General features: G+C 39.7%; 1 long non-coding RNA gene across 4 annotated transcripts in view; it reads right to left on the reverse strand.

Annotated features, from left to right (window-relative positions):
- The window catches only part of LOC148056066 (uncharacterized), a 54568-nt gene extending 42607 nt beyond the window's left edge, over positions 1-11961 (reverse strand). For 3 of the 4 annotated variants that reach the window (XR_015704032.1, XR_015704031.1, XR_015704034.1), the window contains exons 1-3: positions 11577-11961; positions 5182-5322; positions 2540-2777 (exon numbers count right to left, since the gene is read on the reverse strand). This is a non-coding gene — a long non-coding RNA (uncharacterized LOC148056066). Of the gene's footprint in view, positions 1-2539; positions 2778-3912; positions 4147-5181; positions 5323-11576 lie in introns of all 4 variants that reach the window. The other variant, XR_015704033.1, reaches the window with a different exon arrangement.
- Positions 11962-11963: the final 2 nt, after the last annotated feature.

The following is an 11963-nucleotide window of genomic DNA, read 5'->3' on the forward strand; positions in this document are numbered from 1 at the left end:
TGCTGTTTCTGTATGCATCCAGTTAAAAGAAAGCTGAATGGCTTATTGAGAATTTCTGCCTATCTAAAATAATTCTTGTAAGTGCTTGGCTTCTTTCTTCAAACAGCTGTCACGTAAGTAACTGAATATATACCTCACAAAAACGTTCACTTTCTCCATTTCAAGTGGAATTTCTTTCTGAAATGACACTGCCATGCAAGCCAACAAATGGTCATCATTCTGGCTCAGTGGCAGGTGGAAGGCCAGGAAACTCCAGAGCTAAAAGTGGAAACTTTATGCCTTCAGAAAAGGGAGATTCCTATCTTGCCAGTTAGGTATCATTTACTTTTTGGTCTGGGAGGATCTGAGACTGTGGCATTTCTATGTATAGTACAGCTTTTTCTAGAATATTCTGAAAGTTTATTACTTTTAAGTTTTATCTCAGATATTGAGTCATGTGAAAGCCACAACAGCTGGTTTACACCTCAAAGAATAAACAATTACTAACAAAAATGTCAAACCTCTCCCAAACAACTCTGAAATAAGAGCATGGCCTTCCAAAATACATTTCAGCAAACTGTTCTAATGCCGCTGCTTCTAAAAGTGAGCACTTGGGCTTTGTTTTTGTATCTGTATTTTCTATACATCCTCCTTGATACTCTCTTTGTATAAAGTACCTGGGATCTCTCATCAATACTAATCCAATATGGATCCGGGGTAGACACACAATAGCACTTGTGACAAATGTGACAGAATGAACTACATGACATTTATTCAGCTTGTGAGAGGACAGACACATAAAGATGATAGCAGCATAAAGTAAAAAAGGTTCATGTAGACAACACATGATTTAGCGTAAAGACTGCTGACTGGTACAAAGCCAAGCCATCAAAAAATCTGATACATATTTTTACTGTCACGGTGAATTTATAGCCTGAGATTTTTATATTCCCTTCATAAAAAAAAAAAACCTTCACTGTCTGCTTTTTATTTCATCATACTCAGGAAAGGAAGAATGTCCTCTGACCAAACTGAAGTGAGAATGAATTTAACTGAGCCTCTTTTCTAATCAGAATAATTGAATTGATTCTTCTTTGAGCCAAAACAGCAGAAAAGTAAACTACTGGTACTGCTTTGGTTTACCATGCTCTTCAGCCCTCTTTTTTGGATGATTCAGGAGGAATTAAAATGTACAGTAACAAATTACAGTCTTGTCTGTGTCAACCAGGATCAAACAAAAGGATTAACTGGAAAGTCATGGTTTCAGGTGGCGACCACAGCTTTTCAAGCAAACATTGTAAATGTATAGGAGATAAGGGATTTAATCAAAAAGTTGGACATAGCACTTAGCAACAGTTGAGATGAGTTGCATACATCCCTAGCCACATGGAAAGATACAGGTCTTTCTCATCAGGCAAGACGTCTGTACAGAAAGAGAAAACATGGAAGTAATAGAAGAAGATAATGGCTCCAGCACATCGTATTCAGCACAAAATAGCTATGAAATGCCCAGTTTTAATAATCTGAGGCCTTAACAGCTGTCACAATGTAGAACCACTCTAAGCTTGTCTCAACATACAAGGATATTGAATGCTCCAAGTTTTCTTATGGACAACGAGCATACCTGCCCGATTACCATGGCTCAGTGAGTGTGGAAAAAAGTGGTACTTGGCTTTAAAGGTCAGTCTGAGCAGTGGAGATCTTCCAGCTTTGCAGAGCAGCATGGAGTTCTGCACAGCAAACATGAATGAGCAAATCTGCTTAGCCCTTCCTACAGTTGTCATAAACAGGTGCTACATGAATACAGGCCAGAAACAATTCATGTCTGTCTTTACCATTCTCAATGAGATTTTCATTCGTCTTTCTTCTTGGTCTTTTCTGTGACATTTGAAATGTGAAAACTCTTGTACGTGCAAGGTAATCGAGTTCACATTTGGGAATGGTACATGAACTCAACATACTGCCCCGAGGCTTAGGCCTGAAGGAATTTCAACTGTGCAGAGATGGAACATGGGAAGACAGAAATACGAGGAACATTGCTAACTGTGAGAATAGGTGGGCATTAATGGATTGATAAAAATAGCATGGGGAGGTAGAGGTGCATGTAAAATGATATGATTTGGAACGATAGTGCTTCACACTCCTTTTGCACAGGTATAAAGAGCTACACAAGCGTTGTTCTAGTTCAGTGCTGCCATAAACTCCCCAGATGAAGGCAGCACCAACCAGTACCGCTGAGCCAATGTGGGGTAGCAACAGTGTTTGCTGTACTCTTCCAGACACTGCTGCAAAATTTCTGGCTGTCACACCTAAATTATTCCTGGAGTACCTGGTGCTCCTCCTGCACCTCTTGCATGGCTGATTGAAGCTACAACCTGGCCCTAATTTTGCAGCTAGTCTCAACAAGTACAGTAAACAGTCCAAAGCATTCCTGGCACAGTGGAGCAGACATGAGCAAGAATTGTCTTTTAGCAGTTGCTATCCAAAAGAGACAGAATATATTTATGTTATGAATTCTGGATAAAAGTTATGAACTCCAGATAGACAGTTTGTACTGTACCTTCCATTTCAGCTACAGACGTGAAACAGATTCTTGAATTTGCAGTCAGAACAAGGTAGGACAATGTCTGCTAATGCTTTTGCTCTCTGTTTGCAGACTCTGGAAAAGAAAATCTGTTTTCTCCACAGTGGAGCAAGTTTTAATCCAAGCTTCATTTCACTACTCCATTGAAGGCAACATTACACAAATGTGTCCAAAAAGCACAATTCGGTACTGTATGTTTTTCACATTTTCTGTGCTATAAACAAGAAAATTAGATTATTTCATTTTTTGTTTTATTTAATCATCCTCTCATGCCTCATATTTATCTGTCTTTATATTGTCTTTGAATGTTGTTGCTAAATGCCATTATTTTTATTGTACAAATAGGGCACAGAGAGCCAAAATGCTTATCCACATGGGCCAGCGTTAAGAGTTAGAACTGTGGTTTTTTTAATTCTAATCCACTCTTCGTTAACAGAAAATTGAGAATCTTCATCTACTATGCACTTGGATTTAAAACATTCTTTTGCCCAGTTCAAAGATACTGTATCATGTCTCCAGCTGGCTTTTTCTTAGAGCTATACAGCTGGAGTACAAAAGTGTTCTGAAATGTCCCAACTGAATTTCAAATGAATATCCAAAATAGGCAAGGATATACATGATACATGCAGAATATGTATCTAGGGAAATCACAGAAGATCTAGTTTCCATTAGTTGGTTATACATAAATTATTTAGGCAGTCTTAGTAAGCCTGTTGATTAGCTGGAGGCAAAGATATCTATTTTAGGTGTACTTAGGGTCAGGATTAACTCATGAAACTTGGATGGCATTGCCCGTGAAACAGCTAGAATCATTTCAGCAACCTCCTTCAAAAATTAGGTAGTACTCTTTTTTTATCACTTTTTAATTATTTTTGTATTTTTTATTTTTTTAGTTTTCCTTAACAAAGAGGACAAGATTTTTGAAAATCATGTGATAAATGTCTTACAAAACTACACTAGAAACTATTTAGGGTGACTGGAGAAGAAACAGGACTGGGAGCCAGGAGACTATTTCTATTTCTAGTTCTGCCATAGACTGTGTGACTATGACTTTGAACCTCAGCTCCCATTTTTGTGAAACGGGGATGACAATACTTCATGTTCTCTCAGGGATACTGTATAATATAATTTTCATTAAGGTTTATGAAATGCTTGAGATCCTTGATTAGAAGAAGTTGCAAATGCAAATTATTAATCAAGTAATAATAATCACAGTATCAGCACTACTGTTAATAATAATAATAATAATAATAATAATAATAATAATAATAATAATAATAATAATGTTTGTTAATGTTATTAATATTAAATTATAAGCTCGATAGCATTGTTCTCATAAAAAGCCCAACCTGCACATAGCAGGAAGATCATTGTAGTGCACTTCTAGGAACAAGAATGCTGCCGGCATAGTTTCAACATGGGAGTGGAAAAGAATTCTTGAAGTTCTCCGTCTGAGCAATTGTAGGTGGTAAAAATCAGTATCTTTTCACTAATGCTTTCTGACATCGGAGCAGAAGCAGCTTTAAGAGCTTAACAGTATTTTTCAAAGATGACTCAGGAGAGGTTTTCTCGTTCTAGCAGAACTGGGGGAAAAAAAAAACGCCACCACCCAGGAGTCAAACAATCTTTTAGAAACCCAGAACCTTGAAATAGAACAAGTATTGTAGGTCAGGATAATTTGAGTTCACATGCAACACCATTGACATATACGAAATCTATGCATAAACAACAGAGAAAACCAGGTATCTTATACTGGAAGCCTTGAGCTCTGACAGATTAATTGTAAGAATTCTTGTTCTGGGAGTGACCAAAAACTACCAGGGGTAATTTGGGAGGTTAAAGCCCCTTTGAAAATCTATCATTTTTGTGAAATACCTATATAGATTGTATTGAATGGTAGAAATGAGGTGAGAAAGCAGAAACGTGGAAGATCAATATAGCATTTCTTCCACTAATGAAAAATGTGTTCAGATTTGGTTAGAGTCTCATTAATAGAGAATGAAGGCAGTCTAGCAGTTTCTTTTTTCCTCCTGAAGAGCCCATGTTAGGAAGCAGGTGTGAAGACCTTAAGAAAGGTAGGGAAAGGTGACAGACACAGTATAACTGCACCCATTCATCTTACCACAGAAATATTCCCTTTTAAAAAACAAAACCCATGCGGATTGTGGGTTACACAGATTTCTGATCGTTCAGACTGGAAGAATTTAACTGGCAAACCAAACAGAGCATTTGGTTTCAATCCCTCATTTTGTCTTATTTCATGAGGGAGAAAAAAATTCAACATAAAAGAATTTTATATTAAATAGAATTTCTAAAATTCTATTTAATATACCACATAACCAACAAAAGAGCTTGTTTTATGGTATATGATAATTTTATCAATGTCTGAATACTGAAGTGTGTTACTTCACTATGTTACTAGTAACTATCTATGAGTTTGCAGGAAATCCTCCACAAGAAACACAGAAAGTAACTTCAGCTTGTGTCACATCACAAAATGTCACAAGTCTAATAAAAGTGGTAGTCATGTGCCATTAGTCCCAAACAATGGCTGAAAATGAAGTAATCGCCATGACTAAGGAAAGCTTTTCAATCTTTCTTACATTATTGCTACTCACCTACATAGACTGCATCTTGATGTCTTCCTTTCAATCTTGAAAAGTCAGAGAGAGTGCGACTTTTCCTTGCGATTCAGTAAATATATGAAATGACAGACACTCGTTGCGTGGTGGTACTGTTGATAGTACAGTACTATAACACTGAAGAAAAGGAAATATATATTGTTTATACCAAATACTGTTTATACATTGATTACGGCTTCTGATAGGGTCAAAAGATGAAAAAGAAAAAAGAAGTTTTAAAACCAAGTAATTCAGATGGTTCACTTCAATCAAAGAGTCTTACTGTACAAAGCCTGAGTAAACGGAAGGTGAAAAGATGAAAAACTGGCATCACTGAGCTACATTCTGGTTGTCATTGCTGCTCTCAGATGAATATAAACATCAATATGTACAGACTCATACAAACATATGAAAAGTGTAGCTGTTTGTGTACTTTTCTTGGACATCCTTTCCTTCATCCATTCTATCACCGACAGGATCATGCAAAGCACTGTGGATGAGTACTCTCCACTCTGTTTTGCTTTCAGTGTACAAGGCTTTCTTTCTGTCCCCATAAACATCTATGAAGCAGGAAAGGAACCTGAATTTATAGTGCCCCTAGAGATGGATGCAATGGTACTATTTATTTACAGTAATTATTGCCCTGCCTTGTGGCTGGTAGTTTCTAGGACTAGTCATTAGCCTGCTAAGTACCAGGCTAGCTCACTTGAACCTGACTAATATAAAACAGTGTGCATTACATGTTGAAGAGAGTGCAAGCTAAACTCCAAATTCCATGTTAGCATTTCTGTTTCTAACATACTCAAGAATCACAAAAAGAAACCATCCAAAATAATTAACCGAAGTTTTGACATTTTAAGAAATGAGGCTGTGTTGTGTGTTTATGTGTCCAACTTGGAATTGCTACTGTTCTCCTGAATGCCAGAGACTAGAGACTGATAGCTTCAAAACCGAAACAAATTCTTTGCTCAGGAAGTGGTGGCCCATGTCCTATAGCAAAGCAATTCAACTTTCATTGCACTATGTCCTGGTTTCAGCTGGGACAGAGTTGATTTTTACTTCCTAGTAGCTGGTATAGTGCTGTGTTTTGGATTTAGTATGAGAATAATGTTGATAACACACTGATGTTGTAGTTTGTTGCTAGGTAGTGTTTACACCAGTCAAGGACTTTTCAGCTTCCCATGCTCTGCCTGGTGCACAAGAAGCTGGGAGGGGGCACAGCCAGGACAGCTGATCCAGGCTGGCCCAAGGGCTGTTCCATACCATATGGCGTCATGCTCATTATATAAACTGGGGCGAGTTGGCTGGGGGGCAGCGATCACTGCTCAGGAATGGGCTGGGCATCAGTTGGCGGGTGGTGAGCAATTGTATTGTCTATCACTTGCTTTGTATATTATTATTGTATTATATTGTTATTGTTATTGTTATTGTTATTGTTATTGTTATTGTTATTACTACTATTCTATTTCATTTTACTTCAATTATTAAACTGTTTGTATCTCAACCGACGAGTTTTCTGACTTTCACCCTTCCAATTCTCTCCCCATCCCACTGGGGCGGGGGCAGTGAGCGAGCGGCTGTGTGGTGCTTAGTTGCCAGCTGGGGTTAAACCATAACAACTATTAATTTCTACAGGTAACTACTAGTATGATCACAGCTATGACATCTCGATTAGCCATCAACTTCTTACAGGTATAAAAAGGCAGGGCAATTTTGTAACACCTCACAAACAACAAACTGCCATTTTATAAATATTGTGCCTGGCCACACAGCCCCCTACAAGCTTGGTGGTATCCCCAGCCCCTACAGAGAGCAAAACTGAGATCCAGAAGCACACAAGGGATATTTACACAGGAAAAAATGGCAGCTAGCTGCCAAATTAATCAGAATTAGACCTTAATTAGATGGAAAATTCAGGTCAGGATGAGATAAGAATTCAAATCTCATGGGCACCAACCAGTGCTTTATTTCTAAAGTTGTTGTGCATTTTTAAGATAGTAGTCAAGCTGATTTCCCTTTAAGAGAAATTACTTGGCCATCAAATAAGGATAAATTATTTTCTTGATATGCATGCTGGATCTTGGGTCTGATATAATGTTGTTCTCTCCCATACTTCTAGATCTCCTATTGACGTCAGCATGGGGTAGACATAAAGATTTTTCCAAACAGGGAAATGGAGATTACTGTGGCAAATACTCTGATGGAGCCTTCGGTGACAAACCAAGCGACTATCAGTAGGATACAGAAATAAAAGAAGAAATCTACCAAACCAAACTGTGATCTCTTATAGTTACTGTCACTGAGATCAGAATCTGCCTCGCTGTCTCTTTTACACTACCAAGGCAGCGAGCAGCTGCTTTGTGCAGGAACAGTGATCCGGTTCTAGAAATCTCCCAGCAGCAACGCTATCCTTTGTATTCACAGTCTCCCAGTCTCAGTGGAAGTCAAATTCTACCTGCTGCTGATACAGGAACATACATTGCCTAGGAATAAAAATTATTGGGAATAAGCTCAGATTATCTTAATTATCAAAATTCAAACTCATATTTTATCACTGATTTCTCTACTGGGTTTGTGTAACTGTTTCATCTCAGTATTTTTTGCATTTTGCTGTTTAAGCTATAAGCTTCTTAAAGAGGGAGAGGGGAAAAAAAAACCCTTGACATAATACCATGAAATCAAAGAGCAAGATGACTGGAAAAAACAGTTACTATATTTAAACTGCATTATCCTATGACAGAACTGCAGTTTTAAAACCTTTCCACTTTGATACAGCACTTTTGCAGTATTTTAATATGTCTTAGTAGATTTCAAGTGGCTGAAACATTTTAATAACCGTAATTTAAGAGGAATAAAATAGTACTGTAGGAGGAAGAAGCAATGCCCCCATTTGTCACTCATGAAGACGTGTATTTGAAATCAGCTGGGGTAATAAGAGCAATGAGCTCGGTGGTCTCAACCTAAGCCCCATTAGGCAATTAGCCAGTCTGCAAAAATCATGACATAATTTGGCACAGTTAAGCAGAATAGTATAACTTTGTCTATGTCCACTGAAAGAGATCCAGGCCTGAAATAGGAAGGCTATTGCAGGTCAGCATTCAGGTACATTGGCTCAACAAACTGGCATTTTGTGTAGTGCCCTTCTGTGCTGCGTTTAGCTCCAGTAAAAACTATTAATTGTCTTTGAAATTTGAGCTACAAAACGTATGTTTTTATGTACAGCAAGAGACAATTCACATCATGACCAGTAACTCTACTGTGAATCTGCTTTGCAGCAATAGAGGTGACTTAATGTTATTGCAATTTGAAGGAAAGCATCCTGCAGTCCTCTCTCAGGCCAAATTCCCATTTACTTCAATTAGTAAGCATTACAGGAACCATTTTAATGCTGCTGCCTGATGTGTTGGCTGCTTCTTCTAATATATTACAGTGAAAAAAGATAGTAGGCCAAATGTATGAATGGTATACTTCCATTATGTGAATGGAATTTCATCAAAGCCAAAGCTGGGCCATTTTGTCATGTTTCTTTCCAAGATACCGCTCCAAGGGGTCCCACTCTAAAAACAAACTGCAACTTCACTTTGCAGCAGCAAAATAAATTGGTTTCCTTCTTCCTTAAAGATGGAGAATGTAAAGCTATCTGCACCTGCTGGAAGTATTAATTGCCTGGAAGCTTTCATGGTCTCACATTGCTTAAGGCAGAGCTGAGGTGCCATCATTCTGATTTGGGCCAAGATAACCATCTTCTTTAAGAGACAAGAGAAATTTCATAGGAAACTTTATGAATCCTTGCATAGCGATAGGAAATAACACTGATTTCAATTCACAATTCTAAATTTGTATGATACCAAGTGATGCCAAAATTAGCAGGTACTGCTTCTGCTGCAGTATCTACATGGGTATTTGTAGTTCATTCTGCACTATGCTGTCTAGACCAAGCATTGTATCTGCAAATGTCTTTCAAATGTGCAGCTGTCAGAAGATCTTTAACGATTTGGAGGGTATGACCTGCAAAGAAAGTCTCACTGGTCAGCTAGCATTGGTCTTGCACATCTGTGGAAGGACAGGGAAGCAATCGTGAAGGAAATGCACAGTTTATTCTGCTCTGGAAGAGAAAGACCTGTAGAACAGTCCTTAATTCAGTCTCTCAGAATTCACTGAGCCATAACAGAACATGGGACAGAAATAAACGCAGGCAGGAGACTCTGCTTTCAGGTTCTTTCCAGATTTTATGTAGAGTCTATATTCAAAAGATGGAAGAAAAAGGTAAGAATCAAGTCCTCTCATCTTAATGGATGAGAAAGAAACAATGGAAGTGGAGTTGTCAGACTGTAGCTGAATCCCAGAGAATGCCAAGAGTTCCCCAGGATTTGCTAGAATGCAAACTCTGTTTGCTTTCCTAGCAGCATTTCCGCCTGTTAACAAGTTAAGACTGAAAGGACACCATATCTACTTTATTATACACTCTGCCAAGCTCTAACTGCACATGCCATGGTTCTGGTATGCTTAAAATAATTTTCCATAAGCCTTTTTGGAAACAGGCACAAAGAGGAAACCAACAATGACATACAAAGTATATCACAGGGAGAAATGATATGAAATACGACCCGGGTTTCTATCTAATACCTGTTTGTTTTGAAAATTGCTACTGACGCTTAATTGTATTGCTCTTTTACAACATTTAAAAGTAATACTTAAAAATAATAAGAAAATGAAATGCAGGACTTTCAAGTCCTTTACAGGTGCTCTTGTATATGAAGGCTAGTAACATATGCTAGTGTGTAAAAACATTGCTGTGGTAAATGTATTTTTACAAAAAGCTTACATATAATGCAGGCTGTGTTAACATGGTAGAAGGGAAGAAACTACTCACATAGACGTACTGTGCTGTCAGTCAGTGAAATATGTTAATTCAAGTAGCTGGCGTTATTCCGTATATAACAATTGCAGAAATCACGTATTTTTTAATGTTGCATGTGCACATAATATGGGGACTGACATTGAGTCTATCATGCAGAGGTGTCTGAAGACAGAGGTGCATATGTCCATACTTGTGTGTTAGAGGATATTGAAAACTCCAGTGTGGGTTAGGTGGGCCTGTGACAGGCATCGATCAGCAGCTTTGTTGGCACTGAGTGCCCATTTTCGAAGACATATTGTTTTGTAAGAGTATTAATTTCAGATGCATGTGCACCTTGTGACTTCAGTTATGTTTTGGGGGTGATGGGATCATGTGTTCGTACAATATCAAGAAAAGTATTAAAACTAGGTAAGAAATGTACGGTAAACTATATAAACTATATAAAACTGTCATGTTGACATTCTTTACCTTGTAACAGTTAGGGTATGTCTATATACCTGCAGTGCGAGGTAGTGGTATAAGAAACAACGTAACTGTATTCAAGCAACATTTGGCCATGCTGATTAATCCTGCTGATAAGCAAGATAAAATTAATACAGGCAAGGCATGGAACAAGTAATTGTCATACCTGAACTACACCATCAGATCTCACTCATGAATTTTTATTCAGAACTGCCCTGTCAAGTGTAGACATGCTGTCAAGTTATCCTTATCTGGACATTGGCTAGTTACAGAGAAATCTCTTTTAGGGCAGTTGTACTTTTGCTAGAAAGGATATAGGGCCACACATACCCTAGAACATTGTAATTTCATATTGGCTGTCCCCTCTCCTTTCTCCTTTTGCTAATACAGAGGTAAAACAAAGATATTTTCCTTCCAGATCAGACATACAGTTTCTCATAGCGTGGTACTGTGGGTGGTTTGTAACAGTGATGGATATGCAGATTGTATGTAGGATCTGCATTTATGTAAGCCAGCACACATGTAGAGATCAGCTTTTATATTTGCACAAGCATATACAAGAACATCGCTTGGCACCAAGTGATTTTAAGGGAAGGTGTTTATATTGTGTACTGAATTGCTTGCTGTGTGCTCCATATGTATTGCAGGTGTCATTAATGTCAGTCGGTGCTGGTCTCTCTCAGTTTGTATTGTCTCCATTCAAGTTTCTGTGAATTATTGGGTGGGACGGCTGTATCAGTCAGTTTGCCGTGTTCTATATTGGTTTGTGAGTCTGTGTCAGTTATCAAGACACTGTGCTGAGGAAAGCTGGTACCTCACACCACACACGCTGCTGAAATCACACTGTGCAGTTTATACCTCCTTACGTTATCGCTGTGCACGCCAGGGCTGAGCGTGCGTGTCACTGTTATGCTGGCGGGGCAGCGTGCGATGGCTGCGACAGGCATTAGGGAAGTTGTGCAAAAGGCATTGCTCGGTGTCAGCGCAGGCCTCAGCGCGGGGGCAGGACGGCGGGGGAATGAACCCCTTCAATGCTAGCATGGAGGCACACAGCCCGCCCTTCTCTCACCTCTGGCGCTCTCACGGCTGGATGACGCTCCCGTCACGACAGAGGTGGGGGCAGCCCCACACTCACCCTTTGGCTGGATGAGGCTCCGGTCACGACAGAATTGAGGGCAGCCCCCACAGGCAGGCTGACACTCCTGTCACGATATGCGCCGGGGCAGCTCCGCGCCCACCCTCCGCGCTGAGGCGCCTATCGGCTCCCCTCAGCCGCCGCGCGCTGCCGCCGGGGCAGCCCCGCTCCCCCTCAGCCACCAGCCGCGGGTTGAGGCCGGGACAGAGGGCGGCCGCGGCGGGTCACGCCGGGGCAGGGGGGCGGGAAAGCGGCCACCCCACCTGCAGGCCTCTCCCACAGCGGAGCGGAAGCGCTCCCGCCGCCGCATGAGGCCTGCAT

This window comes from Nipponia nippon, unplaced genomic scaffold (genome assembly GCF_047370975.1).
Source record: "Nipponia nippon isolate SJK-2023a ecotype South Korea unplaced genomic scaffold, ASM4737097v1 scaffold_18, whole genome shotgun sequence".
NCBI classification, from domain to species: domain Eukaryota; kingdom Metazoa; phylum Chordata; class Aves; order Pelecaniformes; family Threskiornithidae; genus Nipponia; species Nipponia nippon.